General features: G+C 41.2%; 1 protein-coding gene and 1 non-coding gene across 3 annotated transcripts in view; both read left to right on the forward strand.

Annotated features, from left to right (window-relative positions):
- Positions 1–4712: 4712 nt before the first annotated feature.
- Positions 4713–4783, forward strand: LOC136396041 (small nucleolar RNA SNORD50). The gene has a single exon (XR_010749472.1). It is a non-coding gene; the product is annotated as a small nucleolar RNA SNORD50 (small nucleolar RNA).
- Positions 4784–7014: 2231 nt separating this feature from the next.
- Positions 7015–15717, forward strand: part of PDCD1LG2 (programmed cell death 1 ligand 2) — a 59363-nt gene continuing 50660 nt past the window's right edge. The window contains exon 1 of one of the 2 annotated variants that reach the window (XM_066368092.1): positions 7015–7360. The gene's annotated coding sequence lies outside the window, so the exon portion shown is untranslated. The remainder of the gene's footprint in view (positions 7361–15717) is intronic. The other variant, XM_066368091.1, reaches the window with a different exon arrangement.

The following is a 15717-nucleotide window of genomic DNA, read 5'->3' on the forward strand; positions in this document are numbered from 1 at the left end:
AGAATGACAGTTTTGTATTAATAGTTTATTTTATACATTAGACTAAAAGGAGCCTGAGCTGAGTAGCTATGACTCTCTTGCCTCCATCTTTCACTGATAAGGACCCTGTGATTACATTGGGCCCATCTGGATAATTCAGGATAATCTCCCCGTCTCAAAATTCTTTAGGTAATCAGATATGCAAAGTCTTTTTTTTTTTTTCCACATAAGATAATATATCCACAGATTCAGAACCTGGAGATATATTTTATGGGGTGGTGGGAGGCAGGGAGGGCATTATTATGCCTACCACAGGTACTTATTATTTCCAATATTTACTACTATAAATAGTGCTACAATAACTTTGTGCTTTCATATTGTTGTACTATTGGAGGTATATCTTCAGGGTAGATTTCTAAAGGTAGGATTGCTTGGTCAAAGGCAGGTGCCTATGTGGTTTTGTTAGGTATTGCCACATGTCCTTGCTTAGGACATAACTACCACCATGACCCACTTTTTCCTAGGAACTTTTATGTTCAGAGCACCTTATTTGCTTACTTTTTGTCTCTGAGTTTGTAAGGCCCACTATGCAGGCTTCCCCTGAGCTTTTAGGTTGAGTATGTGACCCCATTTTTGATCATACATACCAATCAACCAAAAGGAACCAGGAGGCTCTATTTTATGTTACCTAATTGAAGAAATTCTAGGCATTCTATATAAATTATAAAATGTCAAACTTTCTCTCTTAATTCAGGCATTTCACCACCAATGTAACCATCTATTAAAATAGCCACTATTTGTCTTTAGGTTCTTTCCTTCCCTTTCTTCCTTTCACTCACTTCTCTGTGATTAGGGAAAAGAAGAGACTTTGGGAGGCACATCTAGTTCCTTGGGTCTGCCTTCTCCTTCTCCCCTCAACCATCTGAAAAAGTCTGGCTTGTTTAGGGCCCAGGACTATGCCTCCGTTTTCCCTTCCTTCTGCTTTTTCTGAAGTCACAGAAACTTTTGGGGTCTTCAGCGATCACTGAGAGCTCAGGGACCTGAGATGAAGAGTGCTTCTATTTTCTGCATCCCTGAAAACAACGCTATAGCTCTTCATACACACACCCTCACCCAGTGGTGAGATTTAGCCAGTTCGCACCAGTTCAGCAAAACCGATAGCTACTGATAATTTTTTGTCATTAAAATGGCACTTGTAGCCTGACCAGGTGGTGGCGCAGTGGATAGAGCATCGGACTGTGATGCGGAGGACCCAGGTTCGAGACCCTGAGGTTGCCAGCTTGAGCGCGGGCTCATCTGGTTTGAGCAAAAGCCCACCAGCTTGAACCCAACGTCGCTGACTCCAGTAAGGGGTTACTCGGTCTGCTGAAGGCCCACGGTCAAGGCACATATGAGAAAGCAATCAATGAACAACTAAGGTGTTGCAACGCGCAATGAAAAACTAATGATTGATGCTTCTCATCTCTCTGTTCCTGTCTGTCTGTCCCTGTCTATCCCTCTCTCTGACTCTCTGTCTCTGTAAAAAATAAATAATAAATAAATAAAATAAATTTAAAAATGGCCCTTGTAATCAGCCAGCCAACATGGAAATCACAAATTTGCATTCCTTACTCTTTTTTAACGTTCATCTGCACAACAGCATATTCTAAGTGCCTATAGTAATGTTCATTCCATCCATAGGTGAAAAAAATTAACAGAACTATGCTTATAATATTTATTTATTCATTTTAGAAAACTCATTATACCTTTGATGAAACACTACATTTTAATTCCCTCATGTTTGTTACTACAGTAAACAAACATAAAACATAAAGAGAAAAAGTGCCAAACAACCAGGGGGTGACAAGCTGTCATTGGAAATATCTTAAGTAACAGTTTTATTATTTTTTGTCAGGTATTAGTTAATATTTTTTCATTAATATTTTAAAACTCATATCTTGTTTTGTGTACCTCTTTTATTGTTCATATTTAAGTATTAAATGCATGAAATAATAAACTACCTTTCGGTATATTGTTTTTTTATACTTAAAATAGTTATTAGGTCAGAGAACCAGTTGTTAAATTATGTGAATCCCATCACTGCCCCCACCCAGGGATGGGATACTCCAGGGAACCACCCTCATTCAGAAACTTCAGACAAGAAGCAGATATTAATGTCTATGGAAGGGCACTCTCAAACTTTCAGGATGTGTGTTGTCCCAGTAGAGCCCAAGCTCTATCTACATCAATCAGGCGTCCCCAAGTCAACTTCCCCACACAGTGGGACACTCCTGCTTATCAGCAGGGTTGGCAGCCTCTTCTAGACTACTCTTGAGGTGGCTATGAGGATGCTACTTATCAGTGCTGACACTAACTGCCACCGGAAAAAAGACACGACTGACACACAAATTAGTTAGAAGAATCACACAGGCAGTTTGTTACTCACAAATCCTTTTGGTGTGCCTGGGTACAGTTTAAGGGGGCCCTGTCAGCGTGCTTCTCTTGGCTGTCTTTGGTCGGAGCAGCCTGGAGACAACCCACTTTCACATTGGAGTCTGGGCGAGTACTGCTGCAGGGGGCCCCTCAGCTTTAGTACCTTTTCTGGTCAACGTCTTCTAATAGGTGTCAATCTACAGGATTATCACCTCAAGCCACCATTTTGGGAGTTCCTCTCAGGGAGCCCTTTTTATGGGGTTAATCTACTGAAATGTTACATCAAGCCGCTTTTAAGGTGTTCCTAGGGAAGCTTCTTGTTTACATTAACCTACAGAGTTATGACATCAGCCACTTATCTATATATAACTTCACACACACACTACTGGGCCCTGTGCGAAAGGCAGTCTGTTTATCGTATCTGTACACACTGTATTAATAATTCCTATCCAGACGGCATAACTTTATTTAATTTCCTTAATTGCTTTTAATATTATATCTTAATATTTTTTATATATCTTCCATATTTTTCTATATTTCTATATATTTAATTACTATAACCTTATATTATGGCAACATGTGGCCAGCATCCTCCTCTCCCCAAGGGGAGGGAAAGAGGACAATGTGTGTTCCCTCTAGGCCTCAGAACCTCCTCATTGTCTCTAGTCCCTCTCTGTTATTTTCCGTTGTTAAAGGCCAGTGGACCAGTTCAGCCTCTCCCATCCCCCTCTCTTTTATTTCCTGACAATCCTACACCTGGGAGACTCACCTGAGGAATTAGAATTAATTAAATTTGAAATTTGTCACTTCAGTAATTTTTTTCTCAGCACAGAGTATCTCCCTAGTTATTTCTTTCTTATTCAGGAACATGGGAGATGCTGAGGCAGGAAGAAGAGTACAAATCAGTTGCTTTTATTAACCCATTAAACTTAGAGTAAACATATCTTTCATCTGAGTTCCTTTCAGGAAATGAGCCAAATGTGAACCTCCTTTCTTCTAAAAACAAACAACCATCTCAGTTGCTCTGGCCAAAATACCTATCAACACCTTCCCTTCCCTCACTTGGAGGCCAGGCCTTCCTTAGCAGACAGAGATCAGGTGGGATTCCAAGCCAAGTTTTTGACTTCTAGTATGATAGGTGACCAATCCGTATCATTCCCTGGGTTGACCATGACTCCCTGGGAAGGCCAATTTTCAGGGTAGCCCCCATGTGGACTCCTCCCTGCCCTCTTTCCTTTGGCTGCCTATGACTTCTTCCCACCAACTTCTGAATCCCCTACCAACATTTTGAAGAGAGGGACACTACCATCATTTCCTTTCATCACATTCCAGATAAACTCATATCAAAACTTTGGTTCTTGACTTTGGGAAGGTTTCTGGGCTTGTTCTCCTCTCTAAACTGCTGGCCCTGCCTGACCAGGTGGTGGCGCAGTGGGTAGAGCATCGGACTGGGATGTGGAAGGACCCAGGTTCGAGACCCTGAGGTCTCCAGCTTGAGCGCAGGCTCATCTGGTTTGTGCAAAGCTCACTAGCTTGGACCCAAGGTCGCTGGCTCAAGCAATGGGTTGCTCGGTCTGCTGAAGGCCCACAGTCAAGGCACATATGAGAAAGCAATCAATGAACAACTAAGGTGTCGCAACGAAAAAACTAATAATTGATGCTTCTCATCTCTCTGTTCCTGTCTGTCTGTCCCTATCTATCCCTCTCTCTGACTCTCTCTCTGTCTCTGTAAAATAAATAAATAAATAAATAAACAACAACAAAAAATTTTTTTTAAAATAGTGTAAACTGTAGTTCTCACCCCTTCCTGAGTGATTCCTTTTTGTCCATGTTCCAGAACCCTGGGTACATTTCTTTCTCACTCTTAGGCTGTGTTCTTCTTTTTATTTTTTTCTATAAGGCTTAACAGAGTGAGAAAGATCTGAAATAGTTAACACTGATTTAGTACATGCTATGTGGCAAGCACTGTTGTAGGTGCTTTATATGACCATTTTCATCAACATCACACTATGTTGTATTGTGTTACATACATTGCATTGTATCGCACTGCATTTGCAGGAAAATATGCTGGGATAAAAATATAGAAATGGTTGTAGTAATTCTCACCCCACTGTGCCTTGTACTCACAAGGTGATCCTGGTCAAACTGTATAATCTCGCTTCACCTCAAGTTTTCCTGCTACAAAATGGGAGGGGCCTTGCAGACTGGTTACATACACTGGTGAGATCATTTGTACGCTTATTATAATGCCGTATTTATGACCTAAATTCCAATTTTCCATGACCAAGTATCATGCTACACGCTGTCAAAAACAAAATTCATATCTATGATGATCTTATCCTGAACCTGAATTTCTGTTGAAAACACTTAATACAGATCTGGCTTCTGAGATAGAGCATTATAAGGACAATAGCATTTTTGAAAATAAGTTTTAAATACATTCTGAAAAAATAAAAACAAAAACAAAATTCAACTGAGTGAATTTTTTAAATCTTACTGGCTTCATTCAATTATTTATGAATCTGCAGTACTAATTTAGCAAATAGAAAGAGGTTCCGAGGAGTTGTAAGAAATGAAAGATTTTCATTGGCAGGAGGGAGCAGGAATTAAGAAGTTATACTAGATGAAAAGCAAGTTGGTTATGACAAAGTCACGTTCCTTTGCAGGGGTCCCCAAACTTTTTTCACAGGGGCCAGTTCACTGTCCCTCAGACCGTTGGAGGGCCACCACATACAGTGCTCCTCTCACTGACCACCAGTGAAAGCGGTGCCCCTTCCAGAAGTGCAAGGGGGGGTGGATAAATGGCCTCAGGGGGCCACATGCGGCCCGTGTGTGGTAGTTTGGGGACGCCTGCTTTAGGGGATGGCAGAGTCTATCAGGCAGGTTATCTAACTACTGCTAATTAGGAAATTCTTAATTGACTGGTTTAAGATTCCATTTGGGGAGAGCCAAAACTAACTGACTCTACTTTGAGCCTGTTTAGGAAGACACACACAATGTAGCTGTGCATCTCAGGAATCTTCTATTATAAAGGGAACAAAGCTAAGTTTAATAAGTTAGAAACAAATATAAGCCCTTTGCAAAGTTCTTGAAATGTTTTCTTGTTGTTTAGCAATTTAATTATACTTTCCATCACTGATTTTTAAAAATTATATTCCTGTCTTTAAAAAAGTAATTTGTGTTCATGGAGAGTTACTTATTTACTCAAGTTTATTTTTAATTTTCTATTTATTGATTTTAGAGAGAGAGGAAAGGGGAGAAAGAGAAACATTGATTTGTTTTTTCCACTTATTTTTTATTTATTTATTCATTTTTAGAGAGAGAGGAGAGAGAGAAGGGGGAAGGAGTAGGAAGCATCAACTCCCATATGTGCCTTGACCAGGCAAGCCCAGGGTTTTGAACCGGCAACCTCAGCGTTCCAGGTCGACGCTTTATCCACTGTGCCACCACAGGTCTTTTTCCACTTATTTATGCATTCATTGGTTGACTTCTGTATGTGCCCTGACTGGGGATTGAAACCACAACCTTGGTGTATCAGGACTATGCTCTAACCAACTGAGCTACCTGGCCAGGGCCCATGGCAAGTTATTTAGAAAATAAATATTAGCAAAAAAAGAAAGAAAGAAAAGAATCTAAAAAGTGACGTGCAAGTCCTCTACCTAGATGCCCCTGTTAATTCTTTGGTATCTCCCCCTAAAGTATTTTTTCAAGGCCTATAGATTTATGAGCAGGAAAACATTCTGAGATATTAGTTTTTTATATTTGGGCTCTGTTGTGAAAACATCCTTGTTCTGAGGTGAGTCTGTTTTCCCAAACCTACGTGTATTAAGAAAGAGCCCAGAGGAAAGAGTAGAGAGAAGAAGGGTGTGGAGTGGGAAGAAACTTAGATGAGACAGAGTGGGAACAGTGGTGAGTAGATCTTCCTCATTCACATGTGAAATGTGCCTCACAGTATCTAGGCTATGAGTTGCTCCAAGAATGAAATGAAGTCCTATAGTCGGTTGAATAGTGTTCACCCAGAATTCATGACCACCTGGAGCCTCAGAATGTGATCTTATTGAGAAGTAGGGTATGAGCAGATGTAATTAGTGAAAATGAGGTGTACTGGATTAGCGTGAGCATTAATCTAATGGCTGGTACCCTTCTAAGGAGATAAGACACTCAAAGACACACACAGAGGAGAGGTCATGTGAAGATGGAGGAAGAGATTAGAGTGAGGCAACTACAAACACAGGAATGCCCAGATTTACAGGGAACCATGGGAAGCTAGGAAGAGGCAAGGAAGCATTCTTCCCTGGAGCCTTCAGAGTGAGTATGGCCTTGTGACGTCTTGATTTCAGATTTCTAACCTCCAGAACTGTGAGAGAACTCTGAGGGAACTTGGAGAGCAGCGTCTGTTGTTTTAAGCCACCCAGTTTGTGGTTATTTGTTACAACAGGAAACTATGAATACCATTGTAGTTTCTGGCACATAGCTAGACCATGAAGGTATTCTTTTCCTCCCCTTCTTTTCTACTCCTAACTTTGCACCAGTTTCCTTGGGGACCAGTTCAAAGGCTATCTGCTTGCAGCGAAGAGATCCTGAAAGCAAAACCAAAACCAAACTCAGTAGGCTGGGCTTTATTCTCAACAGCAGTTCTGCTTTAAATTACTTTCCTGTTACGAGGAAGCCTGAGGACAGCAATGATGTCTTGTCTTCTCTTATTGGATAAGTATTCCCACAATCTGACGGCTTTTGTCATCCATCCTCGTGTGTCCTCTGCTAGGTAGAGGAATCCTGGTTTGGAGCTGCTGGTTGTTGCAGCAGTCTAGGCAGCAACCTAGGCTTTTTGTTTTTCTTTTTCTTTTGGGTGTTTTTTTTTTTTTTTTAATAAGTTGGCTTCTATGAAGGAATCTGATGCAAAGAGCGACTTTGATTGTTTTATTTTTCCTTTGTTTCTTTGCCTGAGGAACAAGGGCCAAGTCCTGATGTGAGTATTGAGTGGGTTGAGATTGTCTGGTACTTTGAATTGGTGTTGTAGAGCATGATGAGGCTTGTCACAGTGGGGCACTCTGGGGACACTTGCTCTCCCCATCATGGGAGGCAGGAGAATCTCTGCCTCCGTGCTCAGGGACAAAAACAGGCTGATTTCCTTATGTCCCCAAAATAGTAGCATCTCTCTTTCTTGTCCCTACACTTATTATTCTTGTTGGGCAGTTTTATGAAAAGATTTTTATGCACAAAATAAATGGGCACTGAAAAAAATTTAACTATTATTGAGGTTATCTCTCAGCTTAGAATTTTGGGAGGATTAACAGGACTTAAAACTTTGTTTTTCTGTGTCTGACATCTGTTTGTGACATCCCTTTGGCAGGCTGTCAGCATTTCAGGCAAACCTGTGTTTATAAGCTATGCTCTAAAAGGAAGCTGTTTCAAAACAAAACAAAAATGATAATTATATTAACTTATAATATAGGCAACCATTACTTAACAAAAGTGATTTTGAGCCTACTAAAGGGCTTATTTTTCTATATAAAATGATGAGAGGAGACCAGCAAAATGAAAGAAACCTGCAGCTTTTATTAATTTATTTTAGAGAAAGAGAGAAAATAGAGTGTGAGAGAGAAACATTGATTTGTAGTTCCACTTATGTATGCTTTCATTGGTTGACTCTTGTATGTGCCTTGCCTGGGATTGAATCTGCAACCTTGGTGTATTAAGACAACATTTCAATGCGGCTATATCCGATCAGGGCTGAAAAACTGCAACTATTTATTGCTTGCTGCCTGGGTGCATATAATAGAAAAACAATGACAATGGTTTTAATGTAAGAGGGGGTTGAAGTGAGGAAGTCAAGTATGAGTGAAATTGCCTATTAATAAAGTTTTCTAACCCTGAAATTCTATACTTTGGTGAAAGGGAATGATAGACATTAACTTACAAGTACACAGTAAGAATATTACTTTGAGCAGTAATCACACAGTTTCACCAGGAGTCAAATGCTACTAGACATGGCTGTTCTCTAAGCTCCCTACCAAGCCTAAGACTCTATCTATGAGTGGAGGAACCATATTGTTTTGCCACACAAAAAACTGGTTTATTCCCCTTTATTACCTAACCTCTCTATATCAGTAGGATCTTCCTTGTCTACTGCCTCAAGGTGTCTTCTCCCTAGTTTTCTTTTGTGTGTGAGCCTTTCCATTGAATGGCAGCTCCTCATAAGCAACCTTTTAGGATCCCTGAATCCCAAGTGCCTAGCACAATGCCTTATAACACACATAGGTGCTCACTGGGTGCTTGTTGGGTTGTTTGATTAATTGATTTGATGAAATGGCAGGTGAATCACCAGATGTGGGCTATTTGTGTAATATACAGTTTGGGGTTGATTTGAGAAGGAGATGGTGCTAATGTCTTCAGACATGGTATATAGATCATACTTCAGAGTTGACTTACTTTACAATGCACTGGGCAGTGATCCACAGATTGCTGTGTGTTGTTTTTATTCCACTTGGTAATGTCCAAATACACTGCGTGCCTTAGCTGCTTCATAACTGGATTCTGTGTAAGGAGGCAACTCTAGCCTGACTTCCTATTGTCATGCCCTGATCTACCGTAGCCGGGTGCCTTTTGGTTATTTGTGTTCCCTTAATTTTCAAATAACTCACAGAATTGCAGGATAAATTTTAAAAAATCTGAAAGGTTACCCATTCCAATCAGCTCAATGCTTTCCGGCTGTCTCTAACAGTCCTTGGGGCTTATTCCCAGTATTTATTTTCCGACCTCTCTTTTATCTTCTTGGGATTTTCCTACTTTGGGTCTGAGACACTGCGATGGGGGAGCTTCCTATAATCTTAAGACCACTTCTTCTCTGCCTTCTCTGGTATCCTACTCCTTCTCTCCAAATTTGAGGGGCATTCCTCAGAGTTCAGACCTTTTATTCTAGTCTCTCTTTTTATATTCTCCCTTCAGAGAGTTAATTAATTCCCCAGTGTCAACTAACATCTGCATATTTGAAATAACTTCTTTATCTTTACCTCTAGCCCTGAATTATGTCTCAAACTCTACAGTTTACATTCTTCTTGAATGCCTTGCATTACTTCATGACTCAAACCCAACTAATTGTCTTTTTCTCTAAAAATTAGCTCTTTCTTGATCTTGTATCTCCCCCCCCCCCTTCCCAATGGCATCAATATTGTCTTGATAGTCTGGCTGCAAAACTAGTCAACTTGTTGCTTCTCTTTCTTTCCAATATGGCTGATCTCTTATCAGTTGTTTTGTCAATTGGTTGTTCAATGGTCCTGTCAATTGTCTTATTAAGTTTCTTCTCCAGGTCCTCTCTTCCCTAGATGAGAACATGGTTCACAGAACTTCACATTTCTGGCCACTGACTCTGCCAGAACCTAGGTAACAAAGGTTATGCAAATCCCCACATTGTTTTGTGTTACTAGCAACAAAGTGCCTAAATTATCAAAAATTTAGCAAACAGTTATAAGGACCTTTACAAAGAGCTCTTGTTCTAGCAGGGAAACCAAAGTGTTCCCATTTAACATACCAGTGATGAGTTAAGTGCTAACACTCGAGGTGGGTAGCAGATACAATTGAGGCAGAAGGAACAGTTTTAAGACACTTAAGAGAGGCTTATTCACTTGTGTTAAATGCATAGGAATGTAAAGCTACTTTAGGAGACATTTAGATGCAATACTATTTTTTTAAGCACATGATGAAACTGAGATAGAGGGAAAATAATGATGAAACTGAGATAGAGGGAAAATAAGATAAGAAAAAATAAGATGAGATCAGATGTGAATGATTGGAAATCTCGACACACCTGTGAGGTCTTAGTCATGGAAAGTGCATGTATTTTTCTGTGGCTGAGGCAAGAGGGGCCAGATCAGGGGAGATTTTGCAGGCAAAACTAGAACTTTACTCTATGAATGATGGGAGCTATTGAAGTTTTTTAAACAGCAGTGACATGGTCAGATTTTGTTTTCCTCTTTTTATTTTTTTTAAGATTTTTATTTATTGATTTTACAGAGGGGGATGGCAAGAGGTATCAACTCATACTTGCTTCACTTTAATTGTTCATTGCTTGCTAGTCATTTATGCCTCTACCAGACGAGCCCAGGGTTTCAAACTGGTGACCTGAGCATTCCAGGTTGATGATCTATCCACTGCGCCACCACAGGCTAGGTGGTCAGCTTTCATTGTTCAGTGTTCAGGAGATTATTCTACCTGCTAGGTAAAGGGATAATTTGTTCAGCAATTATTAACATAGTGTTTACATACTGCCAGACAAAGTTGGGCTGTAGGCATAGTAGTAAGCAAAACAGACAAAGATCCTTGGTTTAAGTAATTATATTCTTATGAAAGATGGCAGCCAATAACATAATAAACAAGTACATTATATATTAAATAGGAATGAATGCTTTGGAAAAGATAAAATGATAAGGAGAAGTGGGAATGCTGGAGGGACAATGCTGTTGCAACTTTATAGAAGGTTGTCACAAGCAGGAAGAGCAAAGAATGTGCCTGGTTGGAGAGATATGCAGTGGCAGAAAGATTCATCCTTGGGGGGCCAGACCTGGGGGAAAGGCTGCACAGGCCTAGAAGTGGGCTTGGGGTCATTGGGCAGCAAACTCCAGCATCACAAAAACCCAGATTTTGATGGGTAGTGGGGAAAGCTCAAGGGCTCCAGATGACACCTCTCTGCCCTACAATCACCTCACAGTGCAGGGACCGGCATGGCCCGAGTGGGGTTAAAACAGTTCCTTCTTATCTGGGGTTTTGGAAGAAGTTAATATTTCACTCTCAATGAAATATTAAGCCATCAAAAGGCTCTGAGCACACATGATTTATATTTTTAAAGAATTTTTCTTCCTAACTGTAGGAAGACAAGGTCAGAATAATAGAGTTCAGTTATCTAGCTATTGCAGTAATCACAAGAGATGATAATGGCTCAAGCTGATATGGAAGCAGTGAAATTCTAGATACATTTGAAGAAAAGGCCTATACCCTTTGTGAATGAATTGGATATGGGTGAGAGAAGAAAGGAGTAGAGGATGATGCCAGGTGGAAGCAAACCTCAAAGGCAGAAATGATATCAACTGTGGGAGAGGAAAACATGAGGAAGAGCTGAGTTAAGACAATGGCAGTGGGCGGTGGAGAGAGAAGGCATTGTTCAAGAAGTATCCAGGAAGCAGAATTAACAGAACTGGGGGATGGACTAGTTTTGCAAGATGAGAGATGAGTAGGTTTAAGATGATACTCAAGAATCTGGCTTGACGAGGCTCCATTGGAGCAAAGTTGGCCCGGGTGCTGAGGATGGCTCCATGGCCTCGCCTCAGGGGCTAGAATGGCTCTGGTCACAACAGAGCAATGCCCCAGATGGGCAGAGCATTGACCCCTGGTGGGCATGCTGGGTGGATCCCGGTCAGGCGCATGCAGGAGTCTGTCTGACTGCCTCTCCGTTTCCAAATTCAGAAAAATACAAAAAAAAAAAAAAGAGAATCTGGCTTGAAATGGGTGTTATTATTATTTGTATTATAGGAAAGTGGGGCACAAATAGTTTTTATAAACTGTTCAAGATCTTAGAGGTTAGGGGGAGGGGCACAGAGAACTAGATAGAGGGTGGCGGAGGACAATCTGACTTTGGGTGAGGGGTATGCAACATAATTTAATGACAAAATAACCTAGACATGTTTTCTTTGAATATATGTACCCTGATTTATTAATGTCATCCCATTACCATTAATAAAAATTTATTTAAAAAAAAAAAAAAAAAAGATCTTAGAGGTTAATAATATCTAGGACCAGGATTTGAACTCAGATGTGTCTGACTTGAAAGCCTGAACTCTTAACCACTGCATGGGGCATGTTATCCCTAGAAGACTGAAGGCTGCTGGTTGGAAAGTACCTTCACCACAGTATCTGTCTCTCAGTCAGCTCAAGGAGGCAGTGTGCACGGAAAGTCCCCTTGGATGGGCAAGGAAGAAGGGGAAGTTAAGGCCAGTGGTAGTTGAGCCAAGAGTCCTTTCTGTTGCCAGAACTATGTGCTATGTGCTATCCTTTTAGCTCTAGAAACAAGAATACTGGACAAGTCCCGGGCTTGCAGGTGCAGCTTAAGATGATACCTTTTTGATATAGAAGGAGATCTTCAATTCTAGCTAAGGTGTGACTTGAGCGTTTCCCTATGGAAAGCACTTAATTCTGTTCCTTTGCCTGCTGTAATATCCCTTCCCTAAAATAAAAGCAAGGATACAGCCTACTGTGGACCTCACATTATATTCCTGTCTAGCTACTACCTCATCACTCTTCTCGAAACAGTGGCCTATGCTCTGCTGTCTCCACACCTTTACCTGCTTTTGAATCCACACAGGCTTTCATCAGCACCAGATCCAGTGATACCACACTTGTCAGGCCATCCATGTCCCCCGTACTGCAAACTCCAACTCTGACTCAACTAATCACTCCCTACTTGTAACACTTTATTTTAAACTCTAGGTTTTATTGTTATTTAGTGATGGGGCGGCCAACAAATCAGGAAATGACTGCCATTGAAAAAATATTTTTAAAACTCTTTCCTAAGAGAAAAGGGCATGCCACACCACAGAGGGTCACACAGGGAAGCATCAGGGTCAGACAGGAGGCAGAGGGAGAGGGAAAACGTGGGCAGGAGCCTTTATTGTGGTTGTCACGGGAAGAAATGAACAAGGATGAATAAGCAGGCTTAGAACTGCTACTTCCAATTATTTCAACAGGCTCTGGGGGCATAGGGACTGTTCCTTGTTGTTCAGTACCTGGCCCTAGAGTGATTAGAGCAAATGAGTACTGGTAAAGAGTGTGAGAACCCAGTAAAAAAAAGGTGGTGGGAGGTATGGGTTCTGGATTGGTTGATGCACATTTGAAAAATGAACTCCTTTGTGAAGAACTGGTTAATTCTAGGAGGGGCAATCCTTCCAAAGTCATCAAGGCCCCAGATGTCAAAGCATCAGAATATGGAAAATAAAAGACCTAGCTAATTTACCTTTTTACTTTTACTCTCAATCTTCTTTTGTTAGTAGCCTCCCTCTCTCAAAGATTGATAAATGTTGGAATGTCCCACATCTCAAGTCTTTACCATTTTCTCTTCCCTATCTCTCTTTAGGTGATGTCATGCATTCTCATGGCTTTAAGTAACAAGTATACATTAATGACTCCCAAATTTATATCTCTACCCCCAAACTCTAGACCACCTATTATCCAACTGCCTACCAAACATCTTCACTTGGATGTCTAATAGGCATCTCAAACCAAACATATTCCAAACATTTTTCTTGATTTCTGCTCCCTAATCTGCTTCTCTCTGTCTTCTTCATTTTAATAAGTTAGCACCTGCATTTCTCTAGAGACTCAAGTCCTAAACCTAGGAAATTTACTAGATGTTTCTATTTTTTGTCAAACTACATATCTAACCTGTGAGAAATTTCCATCAGGTCTTCTTTGAATACATAAATGACAAATTAACAGAAAGACATAATGTGCTTGTCTCATGAATTGAAAGACTTAATACTATTTGGTGGCGACATTTCCCACTGGACATATAGATACAGTGCAGTTCCTACCAAAATTCCAGCTGCCTTTTGGGTGTGTATGTGGAAATGAATAAGCAAATTCTAAAATTCATATGAAACTGCAAGAGAACCAAAATAGCCACACACATAGACACACGCACGCAAAATCTTGAAAAAGAAGAACAGAGTTGGAGGAATCACATTTCTCGATTTCAAAACATACCACAAAGTTACTGTAATCAAGTCTGTGGTACTGACATAAAATAGACATTTAGCTCAATGGAAAAGAATTGGGAGTCCAGAAATAAACCCACATACACCTATGGTTAATTGATTTTTTTTTTTTCTGTATTTTTCTGAAGCAGGAAACGGGGAGAGACAGACAGACTCCCGCATGCGCCGGACCGGGATCCACCGGGTATGCCCACCAGGGGGCGACGCTCTGCCCTCCAGGGGGCGATGCTCTGCCCCTCCAGGGCGTCACTATGTTGCGACCAGAGCCACTCTAGCGCCTGGGGCAGAGGCTGAGGAGCCATCCCCAGCGCCCGGGCCATCTTTGCTCCAATGGAGCCTCGGCTGTGGGAGGGGAAGAGAGAGACAGAGAGGAAGGAGAGGGGGAGGGGTAGAGAAGCAGATGGGCGCTTCTCCTGCATGCCCTGGCCGGGAATTGAACCCGGGACTTCTGCACGCCAGGCCAATGCTCTACCACTGAGCCAACCGACCAGGGCCTGGTTAATTGATTTTTGGTAAGGGTGCCAAGACAATTCAACGGAGAAAGAATAATCTTTCACACAAATTGTTCAGGCACAATTGGATGTCCGTAGGCAAAAGAATGGGTCAAGAGTCTTACCTCATAGCATATACAAAAATACACTCAAAATGCTTTGAAGACCTAAATATAAGAACAAAAACTATAAATTCTCAGGAGAAAACATAAAATAGAAAGTAGATGTAGATCTTTTTTTTAGATTAGGCAATGGTTTCACACATATGACACCTAAAGCACAAGTAATAAAATACAAAAATAGACAAATTCACTGCATCAAAATTAATTGTACTTAAAATTAAAATAAATTAAAACATTTTGGATTCAAAGAACCCATCAAGAAGCTAAAAAGATGCCCTGGCCAGTTGGCTCAGTGGTAGAGCATAGGCCAGTATGTGGAAGACCCAAGTTTGATTCCCGGCCAGGGCACACAGGAGAAGTGCCCATCTGCTTCTCCACCCTTGCCCCTCTCCTTCCTCTCTGTCTCTCTCTTCCCCTCCTGCAGCCAAGGCTCCATGGGAGCAAAGTTGTCCCAGGTGCTGAGGATGGCTCCATAGCCTCTGCTTCAGGTGCTAGAATGACTCTGGTTGTAATGGAGCAATGCCCCAGATGGGTAGAACATCGCGCCCTAGTGGGCTTGTCAGGTGGATCCTGATCAGGCGCATGTGGGAGTCTGTCTCTCTGCCTCCCCACTTCTCACTTCAGAAAAAAAGAAAAAGAAGAAGCTGTAAAGACAATCTGCAGACTGGGTGAAATTTTCTAAGCATTTGTTTGGTAAACAGTTTGGCAATTTCTCAAGAAGTTAAACCATTTAACCAAGGAACTGCTTGCTACATACATACCCAAGAGAATTGAAAATATGTCTACACAAAAACTTACATATAGCCTGACTGGTTGTAGTGCATTGGATAGAGGATCAACCTGGGACACTGAGGTTTCAGGTTCAAAACCCCACAGTTGCCAGCTTAAGTGCAAGGTCACTGGCTTGAGCGCTGGATGATAGAGATGACCCATGGTCGCTGGCTTAAGCCC

This window comes from Saccopteryx leptura, chromosome 2 (genome assembly GCF_036850995.1).
Source record: "Saccopteryx leptura isolate mSacLep1 chromosome 2, mSacLep1_pri_phased_curated, whole genome shotgun sequence".
In the NCBI taxonomy this organism is placed as follows: domain Eukaryota; kingdom Metazoa; phylum Chordata; class Mammalia; order Chiroptera; family Emballonuridae; genus Saccopteryx; species Saccopteryx leptura.